This window comes from Vicugna pacos, chromosome 18 (assembly GCF_048564905.1).
Source record: "Vicugna pacos chromosome 18, VicPac4, whole genome shotgun sequence".
In the NCBI taxonomy this organism is placed as follows: Eukaryota; Metazoa; Chordata; class Mammalia; order Artiodactyla; family Camelidae; genus Vicugna; species Vicugna pacos.
In genome coordinates this window covers 9,278,876-9,295,443 of record NC_133004.1, presented here as the reverse complement: position 1 = coordinate 9,295,443, position 16,568 = coordinate 9,278,876, and positions in this window count along the sequence as shown.

The window sequence follows — 16,568 nt, the reverse complement described above, 5'->3', positions numbered from 1 at the left end:
TGGAGAGACGTTCGTTCATCCAGCACAAAGGGAACGGGTTGCAGGAGAAACACTTTCTCTGGGTTCTCAGTCTGTTTCCTATTGCCGGTTGGAAGTGCCTGCCGTTTTCACTGTAAAACCGAGTTGGGGCTTGTACCTCCCCATATATATGTATGGAGTGGAGTTTGCATCTGAAAAGAAACTTTGTGTTCCCTTCAAGTTAGGTGAAGGACGGCTTTCACACACACTTCTCTCTGAGAACTGAGCATGTGGAGAGAAGTTCGTTCATCCAGCACAAAGGGAACGGGTTGCAGGAGAAACACTTCCTCTGGGTTCTCAGTCTGTTTCCTAGTGCCGGTTTGAAGTGCCTGCCGTTTTCACTGTAAAACCGAGTTGGGGCTTGTACCTCCCCATAATTATGTATGGAGTGGAGTTTGCAACTGAAAAGAAACTTTGTGTTCCCTTCAAGCTAGGTGAAGGACGGCTTTCACACACACTTCTCTCTGAGAACTGAGCATGTGGAGAGACGTTCGTTCATCCAGCACAAAGGGAACGGGTTGCAGGAGAAACACTTACTCTGGGTTCTCAGTCTGTTTCCTAGTGCCGGTTTGAAGTGCCTGCCGTTTTCACTGTAAAACCGAGTTGGGGCTTGTACCTCCCCATATATATGTATGGAGTGGAGTTTGCAACTGAAAAGAAACTTTGTGTTCCCTTCAAGCTAGGAGAAGGACGGCTTTCACACACACTTATCTTTGACAACTGAGCATGTGGAGAGACGTTCGTTCATCCAGCACAAAGGGAACGGGTTGCAGGAGAAACACTTACTCTGGGTTCTCAGTCTGTTTCCTAGTGCCGGTTTGAAGTGCCTGCCATTTTCACTGTAAAACCGAGTTGGGGCTTGTACCTCCCCATATATATGTATGGAGTGGAGTTGGCAACTGAAAAGAAACTTTGTGTTCCCTTCAAGCTAGGTGAAGGACGGCTTTCACACACACTTATCTCTGAGAACTGAGCATGTGGAGAGACGTTCGTTCATCCAGCACAAAGGGAACGGGTTGCAGGAGAAACACTTACTCTGGGTTCTCAGTCTGTTAACTAGTGCCGGTTTGAAGTGCCTGCCGTTTTCACTGTAAAACCGAGTTGGGGCTTGTACCTCCCCATATATATGTATGGAGTGGAGTTTGCAACTGAAAAGAAACTTTGTGTTCCCTTCAAGCTAGTTGAAGGACGGCTTTCACACACACTTCTCTCGGAGAACTGAGGATGTGGAGAGACGTTCGTTCATCCAGCACAAAGGGAACGGGTTGCAGGAGAAACACTTACTCTGGGTTCTCAGTCTGTTTCCTAGTGCCGGTTGGAAGTGCCTGCCGTTTTCACTGTAAAACCGAGTTGGGGCTTGTACCTCCCCATATATATGTATGGAGTTGAGTTTGCAACTGAAAAGAAACTTTGTGTTCCCTTAAAGCTAGGTGAAGGACTTCTTTCACACACACTTATCTCTGAGAACTGAGCATGTGGAGAGACGTTCGTTCATCCAGCACAAAGGGAACGGGTTGCAGGAGAAACACTTACTCTGTGTTCTCATTCTGTTTCCTAGTGCCGGTTTGAAGTGCCTGCCGTTTTCCCTGTAAAACCGAGTTGGGGCTTGTACCTCCCCATATATATGTATGGAGTGGAGTTTGCAACTGAAAAGAAACTTTGTGTTCCCTTCAAGCTAGGTGAAGGACGGCTTTCACACACACTTATCTCTGAGAACTGAGCATGTGGAGAGACGTTCGTTCATCCAGCACAAAGGGAACGGGTTGCAGGAGAAACACTTTCTCTGGGTTCTCAGTCTGTTTCCTATTGCCGGTTGGAAGTGCCTGCCGTTTTCACTGTAAAACCGAGTTGGGGCTTGTACCTCCCCATATATATGTATGGAGTGGAGTTTGCATCTGAAAAGAAACTTTGTGTTCCCTTCAAGTTAGGTGAAGGACGGCTTTCACACACACTTCTCTCTGAGAACTGAGCATGTGGAGAGACGTTCGTTCATCCAGCACAAAGGGAACGGGTTGCAGGAGAAACACTTCCTCTGGGTTCTCAGTCTGTTTCCTAGTGCCGGTTTGAAGTGCCTGCCGTTTTCACTGTAAAACCGAGTTGGGGCTTGTACCTCCCCATATATATGTATGGAGTGGAGTTTGCAACTGAAAAGAAACTTTGTGTTCCCTTCAAGCTAGGAGAAGGACGGCTTTCACACACACTTATCTTTGACAACTGAGCATGTGGAGAGACGTTCGTTCATCCAGCACAAAGGGAACGGGTTGCAGGAGAAACACTTACTCTGGGTTCTCAGTCTGTTTCCTAGTGCCGGTTGGAAGTGCCTGCCATTTTCACTGTAAAACCGAGTTGGGGCTTGTACCTCCCCATATATATGTATGGAGTGGAGTTGGCAACTGAAAAGAAACTTTGTGTTCCCTTCAAGCTAGGTGAAGGACGGCTTTCACACACTCTTATCTCTGAGAACTGAGCATGTGGAGAGACGTTCGTTCATCCAGCACAAAGGGAACGGGTTGCAGGAGAAACACTTACTCTGGGTTCTCAGTCTGTTAACTAGTGCCGGTTTGAAGTGCCTGCCGTTTTCACTGTAAAACCGAGTTGGGGCTTGTACCTCCCCATATATATGTATGGAGTGGAGTTTGCAACTGAAAAGAAACTTTGTGTTCCCTTCAAGCTAGGTGAAGAACGGCTTTCACACACACTTATCTCTGAGAACTGAGCATGTGGAGAGACGTTCGTTCATCCAGCACAAAGGGAACGGGTTGCAGGAGAAACACTTACTCTGGGTTCTCAGTCTGTTTCCTAGTGCCGGTTTGAAGTGCCTGCCGTTTTCACTGTAAAACCGAGTTGGGGCTTGTACCTCCCCATATATATGTATGGAGTGGAGTTTGCAACTGAAAAGAAACTTTGTGTTCCCTTAAAGCTAGGTGAAGGACTTCTTTCGCACACACTTATCTCTGAGAACTGAGCATGTGGAGAGACGTTCTTTCATCCAGCTCAAAGGGAACGGGTTGCAGGAGAAACACTTACTCTGGGTTCTCAGACTGTTTCCTAGTGCCGGTTTGAAGTGCCTGCCGTTTTCACTGTAAAACCGAGTTGGGGCTTTTACCTCCACATATATATGTATGGAGTGGAGTTTGCAACTGAAAAGAAATTTTGTGTTCCCTTCAAGATAGGTGAAGGACGGCTTTCACACACACTTCTCTCTGAGAACTGAGCATGTGGAGAGACGTTCGTTCATCCAGCACAAAGGGAACGGTTTGCAGGAGAAACCTTTACTCTGGGTTCTCAGTCTGTTTCCTAGTGCCGGTTTGAAGTGCCTGCCGTTTTCACTGTAAAACCGAGTTGGGGCTTGTACCTCCCCATATATATGTATGGAGTGGAGTTTGCAACTGAAAAGAAACTTTGTGTTCCCTTCAAGCTAGGTGAAGGACGGCTTTCACACACACTTATCACTGAGAACTGAGCATGTGGAGAGACGTTCTTTCATCCAGCTCAAAGGGAACGGGTTACAGGAGAAACACTTACTCTGGGTTCTCAGTCTGTTTCCTTGTGCCGGTTTGAAGTGCCTGCCTTTTTCACTGTAAAACCGAGTTGGGGCTTGTACCTCCCCATATATATGTATGGAGTGGAGTTTGCAACTGAAAAGAAACTTTGTGTTCCCTTCAAGCTAGGTGAAGGACGGCTTTCACACACACTTATCTCTGAGAACTGAGCATGTGGAGAGACGTTCGTTCATCCAGCACAAAGGGAACGGGTTGCAGGAGAAACACTTACTCTGGGTTCTCAGTCTGTTTCCTAGTGCCGGTTTGAAGTGCCTGCCGTTTTCACTGTAAAACCGAGTTGGGGCTTGTACCTCCCCATATATATGTATGGAGTGGAGTTTACAACTGAAAAGAAACTTTGTGTTCCCTTCAAGCTAGGTGAAGAACGGCTTCACACACACTTATCTCTGAGAACTGAGCATGTGGAGAGACGTTCGTTCATCCAGCAGAAAGGGAACGGGTTGCAGGAGAAACACTTACTCTGGGTTCTCAGTCTGTTTCCTAGTGCCGGTTTGAAGTGCCTGCCGTTTTCACTGTAAAACCGAGTTGGGGCTTGTACCTCCCCATATATATGTATGGAGTGGAGTTTGCAACTGAAAAGAAACTTTGTGTTCCCTTCAAGCTAGGTGAAGGACGGCTTTCACACACACTTTTCTCTGAGAACTGAGCATGTGGAGAGACGTTCGTTCATCCAGCACAAAGGGAACGGGTTGCAGGTGAAACACTTACTCTGGGTTCTCAGTCTGTTTCCTAGTGCCGGTTGGAAGTGCCTGCCGTTTTCACTGTAAAACCGAGTTGGGGCTTGTACCTCCCCATATATATGTATGGAGTGGAGTTTGCAACTGAAAAGAAACTTTGTGTTCCCTTCAAGCTAGGTGAAGGACTTCTTTCACACACACTTATCTCTGAGAACTGAGCATGTGGAGAGACGTTCGTTCATCCAGCACAAAGGAACGGTTTGCAGGAGAAACACTTACTCTGGGTTCTCAGTCTGTTTCCTAGTGCCGGTTGGAAGTGCCTGCCGTTTTCACTGTAAAACCGAGTTGGGGCTTGTACCTCCCCATATATATGTATGGAGTGGAGTTTGCAACTGAAAAGAAACTTTGTGTTCCCTTCAAGCTAGGTGAAGGACGGCTTTCACACACACTTATCTCTGAGAACTGAGCATGTGGAGAGACGTTCGTTCATCCAGCACAAAGGGAACGGGTTGCAGGAGAAAGACTTCCTCTGGGTTCTCAGTCTGTTTCCTAGTGCCTGTTTGAAGTGCCTGCCGTTTTTACTGTAAAACCGAGTTGGGGCTTTTACCTCCCCATATATATGTATGGAGTGGAGTTTGCAACTGAAAAGAAATTTTGTGTTCCCTTCAAGATAGGTGAAGGACGGCTTTCACACACACTTCTCTCTGAGAACTGAGCATGTGGAGAGACGTTCGTTCATCCAGCACAAAGGGAAAGGTTTGCAGGAGAAACCTTTACTCTGGGTTCTCAGTCTGTTTCCTAGTGCCGGTTTGAAGTGCCTGCCGTTTTCACTGTAAAACCGAGTTGGGGCTTGTACCTCCCCATATATATGTATGGAGTGGAGTTTGCAACTGAAAAGAAACTTTGTGTTCCCTTCAAGCTAGGTGAAGGACGGCTTTCACACACACTTATCTCTGAGAACTGAGCATGTGGAGAGACGTTCGTTCATCCAGCACAAAGGGAACGGGTTGCAGGAGAAACACTTACTCTGGGTTCTCAGTCTGTTTCCTAGTGCCGGTTTGAAGTGCCTGCCGTTTTCACTGTAAAACCGAGTTGGGGCTTGTACCTCCCCATATATATGTATGGAGTGGAGTTTGCAACTGAAAAGAAACTTTGTGTTCCCTTCAAGCTAGGTGAAGGACGGCTTTCACACACACTTATCTCTGAGAACTGAGCATGTGGAGAGACGTTCGTTCATCCAGCACAAATGGAACGGTTTGCAGGTGAAACAGTTACTCTGGGTTCTCAGTCTGTTTCCTAGTGCCGGTTTGAAGTGCCTGCCGTTTTCACTGTAAAACCGAGTTGGGGCTTGTACCTCCCCATATATATGTATGGAGTGGAGTTTGCAACTGAAAAGAAACTTTGTGTTCCCTTCAAGCTAGGTGAAGGACGGCTTTCACACACACTTATCTCTGAGAACTGAGCATGTGGAGAGACGTTCGTTCATCCAGCACAAAGGGAACGGGTTGCAGGAGAAACAGTTACTCTGGGTTCTCAGTCTGTTTCCTAGTGCCGGTTTGAAGTGCCTGCCGTTTTCACTGTAAAACCGAGTTGGGGCTTGTACCTCCCCATATATATGTATGGAGTGGAGTTTGCAACTGAAAAGAAACTTTGTGTTCCCTTCAAGCTAGGTGAAGGACGGCTTTCACACACACTTATCTCTGAGAACTGAGCATGTGGAGAGACGTTCGTTCATCCAGCACAAATGGAACGGGTTGCAGGTGAAACAGTTACTCTGGGTTCTCAGTCTGTTTCCTAGTGCCGGTTTGAAGTGCCTGCCGTTTTCACTGTAAAACCGAGTTGGGGCTTGTACCTCCCCATATATATGTATGGAGTGGAGTTGGCAACTGAAAAGAAACTTTGTGTTCCCTTCAAGCTAGGTGAAGGACGGCTTTCACACACACTTATCTCTGAGAACTGAGCATGTGGAGAGACGTTCGTTCATCCAGCACAAAGGGAACGGGTTGCAGGAGAAACACTTACTCTGGGTTCTCAGTCTGTTTCCTAGTGCCGATTGGAAGTGCCTGCCGTTTTCACTGTAAAACCGAGTTGGGGCTTGTACCTCCCCATATATATGTATGGAGTGGAGTTTGCAACTGAAAAGAAACTTTGTGTTCCCTTCAAGCTAGGTGAAGGACGGCTTTCACACACACTTATCTCTGAGAACTGAGCATGTGGAGAGACGTTCGTTCATCCAGCACAAAGGGAACGGGATGCAGGAGAAACACTTACTCTGGGTTCTCAGTCTGTTTCCTAGTGCCGGTTTGAAGTGCCTGCCGTTTTCACTGTAAAACCGAGTTGGGGCTTGTACCTCCCCATATATATGTATGGAGTGGAGTTTGCAACTGAAAAGAAACTTTGTGTTCCCTTCAAGCTAGGTGAAGGACGGCTTTCACACACACTTATCTCTGAGAACTGAGCATGTGGAGAGACGTTCGTTCATCCAGCACAAATGGAACGGGTTGCAGGTGAAACAGTTACTCTGGGTTCTCAGTCTGTTTCCTAGTGCCGGTTTGAAGTGCCTGCCGTTTTCACTGTAAAACCGAGTTGGGGCTTATACATCCCCATATATATGTATGGAGTGGAGTTGGCAACTGAAAAGAAACTTTGTGTTCCCTTCAAGCTAGGTGAAGGACGGCTTTCACACACACTTATCTCTGAGAACTGAGCATGTGGAGAGACGTTCGTTCATCCAGCACAAAGGGAACGGGTTGCAGGAGAAACACTTACTCTGGGTTCTCAGTCTGTTTCCTAGTGCCGGTTTGAAGTGCCTGCCGTTTTCACTGTAAAACCGAGTTGGGGCTTGTACCTCCCCATATATATGTATGGAGTGGAGTTTGCAACTGAAAAGAAACTTTGTGTTCCCTTCAAGCTAGGTGAAGGACGGCTTTCACACACACTTATCTCTGAGAACTGAGCATGTGGATAGACGTTCGTTCATCCAGCACAAATGGAACGGGTTGCAGGTGAAACAGTTACTCTGGGTTCTCAGTCTGTTTCCTAGTGCCGGTTTGAAGTGCCTGCCGTTTTCACTGTAAAACCGAGTTGGGGCTTGTACCTCCCCATATATATGTATGGAGTGGAGTTGGCAACTGAAAAGAAACTTTGTGTTCCCTTCAAGCTAGGTGAAGGACGGCTTTCACACACACTTCTCTCTGAGAACTGAGCATGTGGAGAGACGTTCGTTCATCCAGCACAAAGGGAACGGGTTGCAGGAGAAACACTTACTCTGGGTTCTCATTCTGTTTCCTAGTGCCGGTTTGAAGTGCCTGCCGTTTTCACTGTAAAACCGAGTTGGGGCTTGTACCTCCCCATATATATGTATGGAGTGGAGTTTGCAACTGAAAAGAAACTTTGTGTTCCCTTCAAGCTAGGTGAAGGACGGCTTTCACACACACTTATCTCTGAGAACTGAGCATGTGGAGAGACGATCGTTCATCCAGCACAAAGGGAACGGGTTGCAGGAGAAACACTTACTCTGGGTTCTCAGTCTGTTTCCTAGTGCCGGTTTGAAGTGCCTGCCGTTTTCACTGTAAAACCGAGTTGGGGATTGTACCTCCCCATATATATGTATGGAGTGGAGTTTGCAACTGAAAAGAAACTTTGTGTTCCCTTCAAGCTAGGTGAAGGACGGCTTTCACACACACTTATCTCTGAGAACTGAGCATGTGGAGAGACGTTCGTTCATCCAGCACAAAGGGAACGGGTTGCAGGAGAAACACTTACTCTGGGTTCTCAGTCTGTTTCCTAGTGCCGGTTTGAAGTGCCTGCCGTTTTCACTGTAAAACCGAGTTGGGGGTTGTACCTCCCCATATATATGTATGGAGTGGAGTTTGCAACTGAAAAGAAACTTTGTGTTCCCTTCAAGCTAGGTGAAGGACGGCTTTCACACACACTTCTCTCTGAGAACTGAGCATGTGGAGAGACGTTCGTTCATCCAGCACAAAGGGAACGGGTTGCAGGAGAAAAACTTCCTCTGGGTTCTCAGTCTGTTTCCTAGTGCCGGTTTGAAGTGCCTGCCGTTTTCACTGTAAAACCGAGTTGGGGCTTGTACCTCCCCATATATATGTATGGAGTGGAGTTTGCAACTGAAAAGAAACTTTGTGTTCCCTTCAAGCTAGGTGAAGGACGGCTTTCACACACACTTATCTCTGAGAATTGAGCATGTGGAGAGACGTTTGTTCATCCAGCACAAAGGGAACGGGTTGCAGGTGAAACACTTACTCTGGGTTCTCAGTCTGTTTCCTAGTGCCGGTTGGAAGTGCCTGCCGTTTTCACTGTAAAACCGAGTTGGGGCTTGTACCTCCCCATATATATGTATGGAGTGGAGTTTGCAACTGAAAAGAAACTTTGTGTTCCCTTCAAGCTAGGTGAAGGACGGCTTTCACACACACTTCTCTCTGAGAACTGAGCATGTGGAGAGACGTTCGTTCATCCAGCACAAAGGGAACGGGTTGCAGGAGAAACACTTACTCTGGGTTCTCAGTCTGTTTCCTAGTGCCGGTTGGAAGTGCCTGCCGTTTTCACTGTAAAACCGAGTTGGGGCTTGTACCTCCCCATATATATGTATGGAGTGGAGTTTGCAACTGAAAAGAAACTTTGTGTTCCCTTCAAGCTAGGTGAAGGACGGCTTTCACACACACTTATCTCTGAGAACTGAGCATGTGGAGAGACGTTCGTTCATCCAGCACAAAGGGAACGGGTTGCAGGAGAAACACTTACTCTGGGTTCTCAGTCTGTTTCCTAGTGCCGGTTTGAAGTGCCTGACGTTTTCACTGTAAAACCGAGTTGGGGCTTGTACCTCCCCATATATATGTATGGAGTGGAGTTTGCAACTGAAAAGAAACTTTGTGTTCCCTTCAAGCTAGGTGAAGGACGGCTTTCACACACACTTATCTCTGAGAACTGAGCATGTGGAGAGACGTTCGTTCATCCAGCACAAATGGAACGGTTTGCAGGTGAAACAGTTACTCTGGGTTCTCAGTCTGTTTCCTAGTGCCGGTTTGAAGTGCCTGCCGTTTTCACTGTAAAACCGAGTTGGGGCTTGTACCTCCCCATATATATGTATGGAGTGGAGTTTGCAACTGAAAAGAAACTTTGTGTTCCCTTCAAGCTAGGTGAAGGACGGCTTTCACACACACTTATCTCTGAGAACTGAGCATGTGGAGAGACGTTCGTTCATCCAGCACAAAGGGAACGGGTTGCAGGAGAAACACTTAGTCTGGGTTCTCAGTCTGTTTCCTAGTGCCGGTTTGAAGTGCCTGCCGTTTTCACTGTAAAACCGAGTTGGGGCTTGTACCTCCCCATATATATGTATGGAGTGGAGTTGGCAACTGAAAAGAAACTTTGTGTTCCCTTCAAGCTAGGTGAAGGACGGCTTTCACACACACTTATCTCTGAGAACTGAGCATGTGGAGAGACGTTCGTTCATCCAGCACAAATGGAACGGGTTGCAGGTGAAACAGTTACTCTGGGTTCTCAGTCTGTTTCCTAGTGCCGGTTTGAAGTGCCTGCCGTTTTCACTGTAAAACCGAGTTGGGGCTTGTACCTCCCCATATATATGTATGGAGTGGAGTTGGCAACTGAAAAGAAACTTTGTGTTCCCTTCAAGCTAGGTGAAGGACGGCTTTCACACACACTTATCTCTGAGAACTGAGCATGTGGATAGACGTTCGTTCATCCAGCACAAATGGAAAGGGTTGCAGGTGAAACAGTTACTCTGTGTTCTCAGTCTGTTTCCTAGTGCCGGTTTGAAGTGCCTGCCGTTTTCACTGTAAAACCGAGTTGGGGCTTGTACCTCCCCATATATATGTATGGAGTGGAGTTTGCAACTGAAAAGAAACTTTGTGTTCCCTTCAAGCTAGGTGAAGGACGGCTTTCACACACACTTATCTCTGAGAACTGAGCATGTGGAGAGACGTTCGTTCATCCAGCACAAAGGGAACGGGTTGCAGGAGAAACACTTACTCTGGGTTCTCAGTCTGTTTCCTAGTGCCGGTTTGAAGTGCCTGCCGTTTTCACTGTAAAACCGAGTTGGGGCTTGTACCTCCCCATATATATGTATGGAGTGGAGTTTGCAACTGAAAAGAAACTTTGTGTTCCCTTCAAGCTAGGTGAAGGACGGCTTTCACACACACTTCTCTCTGAGAACTGAGCATGTGGAGAGACGTTCGTTCATCCAGCACAAAGGGAACGGGTTGCAGGAGAAACACTTACTCTGGGTTCTCATTCTGTTTCCTAGTGCCGGTTTGAAGTGCCTGCCGTTTTCACTGTAAAACCGAGTTGGGGCTTGTACCTCCCCATATATATGTATGGAGTGGAGTTTGCAACTGAAAAGAAACTTTGTGTTCCCTTCAAGCTAGGTGAAGGACGGCTTTCACACACACTTATCTCTGAGAACTGAGCATGTGGAGAGACGATCGTTCATCCAGCACAAAGGGAACGGGTTGCAGGAGAAACACTTACTCTGGGTTCTCAGTCTGTTTCCTAGTGCCGGTTTGAAGTGCCTGCCGTTTTCACTGTAAAACCGAGTTGGGGATTGTACCTCCCCATATATATGTATGGAGTGGAGTTTGCAACTGAAAAGAAACTTTGTGTTCCCTTCAAGATAGGTGAAGGACGGCTTTCACACACACTTATCCCTGAGAACTGAGCATGTGGAGAGACGTTCGTTCATCCAGCACAAAGGGAACGGGTTGCAGGAGAAACAATTACTCTGGGTTCTCAGTCTGTTTCCTAGTGCCGGTTTGAAGTGCCTGCCGTTTTCACTGTTAAACCGAGTTGGGACTTGTACCTCCCCATATATATGTATGGAGTGGAGTTTGCAACTGAAAAGAAACTTTGTGTTCCCTTCAAGCTAGGTGAAGGACGGCTTTCACACACACTTCTCTCTGAGAACTGAGCATGTGGAGAGACGTTCGTTCATCCAGCACAAAGGGAACGGGTTGCAGGAGAAACACTTACTCTGGGTTCTCAGTCTGTTTCCTAGTGCCGGTTGAAAGTGCCTTCCGTTTTCACTGTAAAACCGAGTTGGGGCTTGTACCTCCCCATATATATGTATGGAGTGGAGTTTGCAACTGAAAAGAAACTTTGTGTTCCCTTCAAGCTAGTAGAAGGACGGCTTTCACACACACTTATCTCTGAGAACTGAGCATGTGGAGAGACGTTCGTTCATCCAGCACAAAGGGAACGGGTTGCAGGAGAAACACTTCCTCTGGGTTCTCAGTCTGTTTCCTAGTGCTGGTTTGAAGTGCCTGCCGTTTTCACTGTAAAACCGAGTTGGAGCTTGTACCTCCCCATATATATGTATGGAGTGGAGTTTGCAACTGAAAAGAAACTTTGTGTTCCCTTCAAGCTAGGTGAAGGACGGCTTTCACACACACTTATCTCTGAGAACTGAGCATGTGGAGAGACGTTCGTTCATCCAGCACAAAGGGAACGGGTTGCAGGAGAAACACTTACTCTGGGTTCTCAGTCTGTTTCCTAGTGCCGGTTGGAAGTGCCTGCCGTTTTCACTGTAAAACCGAGTTGGGGCTTGTACCTCCCCATATATATGTATGGAGTGGAGTTTGCAACTGAAAAGAAACTTTGTGTTCCCTTCAAGCTAGGTGAAGGACGGCTTTCACACACACTTATCTCTGAGAACTGAGCATGTGGAGAGACGTTCGTTCATCCAGCACAAAGGGAACGGGTTGCAGGAGAAACACTTACTCTGGGTTCTCAGTCTGTTTCCTAGTGCCGGTTGGAAGTGCCTGCCGTTTTCACTGTAAAACCGAGTTGGGGCTTGTACCTCCCCATATATATGTATGGAGTGGAGTTTGCAACTGAAAAGAAACTTTGTGTTCCCTTCAAGCTAGGTGAAGGACGGCTTTCACACACACTTCTCTCTGAGAACTGAGCATGTGGAGAGACGTTCGTTCATCCAGCACAAAGGGAACGGGTTGCAGGAGAAACACTTACTCTGGGTTCTCAGTCTGTTTCCTAGTGCCGGTTTGAAGTGCCTGCCGTTTTCACTGTAAAACCGAGTTGGGGCTTGTACCTCCCCATAATTATGTATGGAGTGGAGTTTGCAACTGAAAAGAAACTTTGTGTTCCCTTCAAGCTAGGTGAAGGACGGCTTTCACACACACTTCTCTCTGAGAACTGAGCATGTGGAGAGACGTTCGTTCATCCAGCACAAAGGGAACGGGTTGCAGGAGAAACACTTACTCTGGGTTTTCAGTCTGTTTCCTAGTGCCGGTTTGAAGTGCCTGCCGTTTTCACTGTAAAACCGAGTTGGGGCTTGTACCTCCCCATATATATGTATGGAGTGGAGTTTGCAACTGAAAAGAAACTTTGTGTTCCCTTCAAGCTAGGAGAAGGACGGCTTTCACACACACTTATCTTTGACAACTGAGCATGTGGAGAGACGTTCGTTCATCCAGCACAAAGGGAACGGTTTGCAGGAGAAACACTTCCTCTGGGTTCTCAGTCTGTTTCCTAGTGCCGGTTTGAAGTGCCTGCCATTTTCACTGTAAAACCGAGTTGGGGCTTGTACCTCCCCATATATATGTATGGAGTGGAGTTGGCAACTGAAAAGAAACTTTGTGTTCCCTTCAAGCTAGGTGAAGGACGGCTTTCACACACACTTATCTCTGAGAACTGAGCATGTGGAGAGACGTTCGTTCATCCAGCACAAAGGGAACGGGTTGCAGGAGAAACACTTACTCTGGGTTCTCAGTCTGTTTCCTAGTGCCGGTTTGAAGTGCCTGCCGTTTTCACTGTAAAACCGAGTTGGGGCTTGTACCTCCCCATATATATGTATGGAGTGGAGTTTGCAACTGAAAAGAAACTTTGTGTTCCCTTCAAGCTAGGTGAAGAACGGCTTTCACACACACTTGTCTCTGAGAACTGAGCATGTGGAGAGACGTTCGTTCATCCAGCACAAAGGGAACGGGTTGCAGGAGAAACACTTACTCTGGGTTCTCAGTCTGTTTCCTAGTGCCGGTTTGAAGTGCCTGCCGTTTTCACTGTAAAACCGAGTTGGGGCTTGTACCTCCCCATATATATGTATGGAGTGGAGTTTGCAACTGAAAAGAAACTTTGTGTTCCCTTCAAGCTAGGTGAAGGACTTCTTTCGCACACACTTGTCTCTGAGAACTGAGCATGTGGAGAGACGTTCTTTCATCCAGCTCAAAGGGAACGGGTTGCAGGAGAAACACTTACTCTGGGTTCTCAGTCTCTTTCCTAGTGCCGGTTGGAAGTGCCTGCCGTTTTCACTGTAAAACCGAGTTGGGGCTTGTACCTCTCCATATATATGTATGGAGTGGAGTTTGCAACTGAAAAGAAACTTTGTGTTCCCTTCAAGCTAGGTGAAGGACGGCTTTCACACACACTTATCTCTGAGAACTGAGCATGTGGAGAGACGTTCGTTCATCCAGCACAAAGGGAACGGGTTGCAGGAGAAACACTTACTCTGGGTTCTCAGTCTGTTTCCTAGTGCCGGTTGGAAGTGCCTGCCGTTTTCACTGTAAAACCGAGTTGGGGCTTGTACCTCCCCATATATATGTATGGAGTGGAGTTGGCAACTGAAAAGAAACTTTGTGTTCCCTTCAAGCTAGGTGAAGGACGGCTTTCACACACACTTATCTCTGAGAACTGAGCATGTGGAGAGACGTTCGTTCATACAGCACAAAGGGAACGGGTTGCAGGAGAAACACTTACTCTGGGTTCTCAGTCTGTTTCCTAGTGCCGGTTTGAAGTGCCTGCCGTTTTCACTGTAAAACCGAGTTGGGGCTTGTACCTCCCCATAATTATGTATGGAGTGGAGTTTGCAACTTAAAAGAAACTTTGTGTTCCCTTCAAGCTAGGTGAAGGACGGCTTTCACACACACTTCTCTCTGAGAACTGAGCATGTGGAGAGACGTTCGTTCATCCAGCACAAAGGGAACGGGTTGCAGGAGAAACACTTACTCTGGGTTCTCAGTCTGTTTCCTAGTGCCGGTTTGAAGTGCCTGCCGTTTTCACTGTAAAACCGAGTTGGGGCTTGTACCTCCCCATATATATGTATGGAGTGGAGTTGGCAACTGAAAAGAAACTTTGTGTTCCCTTCAAGCTAGGTGAAGGACGGCTTTCACACACACTTATCTCTGAGAACTGAGCATGTGGAGAGACGTTCGTTCATCCAGCACAAAGGGAACGGGTTGCAGGAGAAACACTTACTCTGGGTTCTCAGTCTGTTTCCTAGTGCCGGTTTGAAGTGCCTGCCGTTTTCACTGTAAAACCGAGTTGGGGCTTGTACCTCCCCATATATATGTATGGAGTGGAGTTTGCAACTGAAAAGAAACTTTGTGTTCCCTTCAAGCTAGGTGAAGAACGGCTTTCACACACACTTATCTCTGAGAACTGAGCATGTGGAGAGACGTTCGTTCATCCAGCACAAAGGGAACGGGTTGCAGGAGAAACACTTACTCTGGGTTCTCAGTCTGTTTCCTAGTGCCGGTTTGAAGTGCCTGCCGTTTTCACTGTAAAACCGAGTTGGGGCTTGTACCTCCCCATATATATGTATGGAGTGGAGTTGGCCACTGAAAAGAAACTTTGTGTTCCCTTCAAGCTAGGTGAAGGACTTCTTTCACACACACTTATCTCTGAGAACTGAGCATGTGGAGAGACGTTCTTTCATCCAGGTCAAATGGAACGGGTTGCAGGAGAAACACTTACTCTGGGTTCTCAGTCTGTTTCCTAGTGCCGGTTGGAAGTGCCTGCCGTTTTCACTGTAAAACCGAGTTGGGGCTTGTACCTCTCCATATATATGTATGGAGTGGAGTTTGCAACTGAAAAGAAACTTTGTGTTCCCTTCAAGCTAGGTGAAGGACTTCTTTCACACACACTTATCTCTGAGAACTGAGCATGTGGAGAGACGTTCGTTCATCCAGCACAAATGGAACGGGTTGCAGGAGAAACACTTACTCTGGGTTCTCAGTCTGTTTCCTAGTGCCGGTTGGAAGTGCCTGCCGTTTTCACTGTAAAACCGAGTTGGGGCTTGTACCTCCCCATATATATGTATGGAGTGGAGTTTGCAACTGAAAAGAAACTTTGTGTTCCCTTCAAGCTAGGTGAAGGACGGCTTTCACACACACTTATCTCTGAGAACTGAGCATGTGGAGAGACGTTCGTTCATCCAGCACAAAGGGAACGGGTTGCAGGAGAAACACTTACTCTGGGTTCTCAGTCTGTTTCCTAGTGCCGGTTTGAAGTGCCTGCCGTTTTCACTGTAAAACCGAGTTGGGGCTTGTACCTCCCCATATATATGTATGGAGTGGAGTTTGCAACTGAAAAGAAACTTTGTGTTCCCTTCAAGCTAGGTGAAGGACGGCTTTCACACACACTTATCTCTGAGAACTGAGCATGTGGAGAGACGTTCGTTCATCCAGCACAAAGGGAACGGGTTGCAGGAGAAACACTTACTCTGTGTTCTCAGTCTGTTTCCTAGTGCCAGTTTGAAGTGCCTGCCGTTTTCACTGTAAAACCGAGTTGGGGCTTGTACCTCCCCATATATATGTATGGAGTGGAGTTTGCAACTGAAAAGAAACTTTGTGTTCCCTTCAAGCTAGGTGAAGGACGGCTTTCACACACACTTATCTCTGAGAACTGAGCATGTGGAGAGACGTTCGTTCATCCAGCACAAAGGGAACGGGTTGCAGGAGAAACACTTACTCTGGGTTCTCAGTCTGTTTCCTAGTGCCGGTTGGAAGTGCCTGCCGTTTTCACTGTAAAACCGAGTTGGGGCTTGTACCTCCCCATATATATGTATGGAGTGGAGTTTGCAACTGAAAAGAAACTTTGTGTTCCCTTCAAGCTAGGTGAAGGACGGCTTTCACACACACTTATCTCTGAGAACTGAGCATGTGGATAGACGTTCGTTCATCCAGCACAAAGGGAACGGGTTGCAGGAGAAACAATTACTCTGGGTTCTCAGTCTGTTTCCTAGTGCCGGTTTGAAGTGCCTGCCGTTTTCACAGTAAAACCGAGTTGGGGCTTGTACCTCCCCATAATTATGTATGGAGTGGAGTTTGCAACTGAAAAGAAACTTTGTGTTCCCTTCAAGCTAGGTGAAGGACGGCTTTCACACACACTTCTCTCTGAGAACTGAGCATGTGGAGAGACGTTCGTTCATCCAGCACAAAGGGAACGGGTTGCAGGAGAAACACTTACTCTGGGTTCTCAGTCTGTTTCCTAGTGCCGGTTTGATGTGCCTGCCGTTTTCACTGTAAAACCGAGTTGGGGCTTGTAC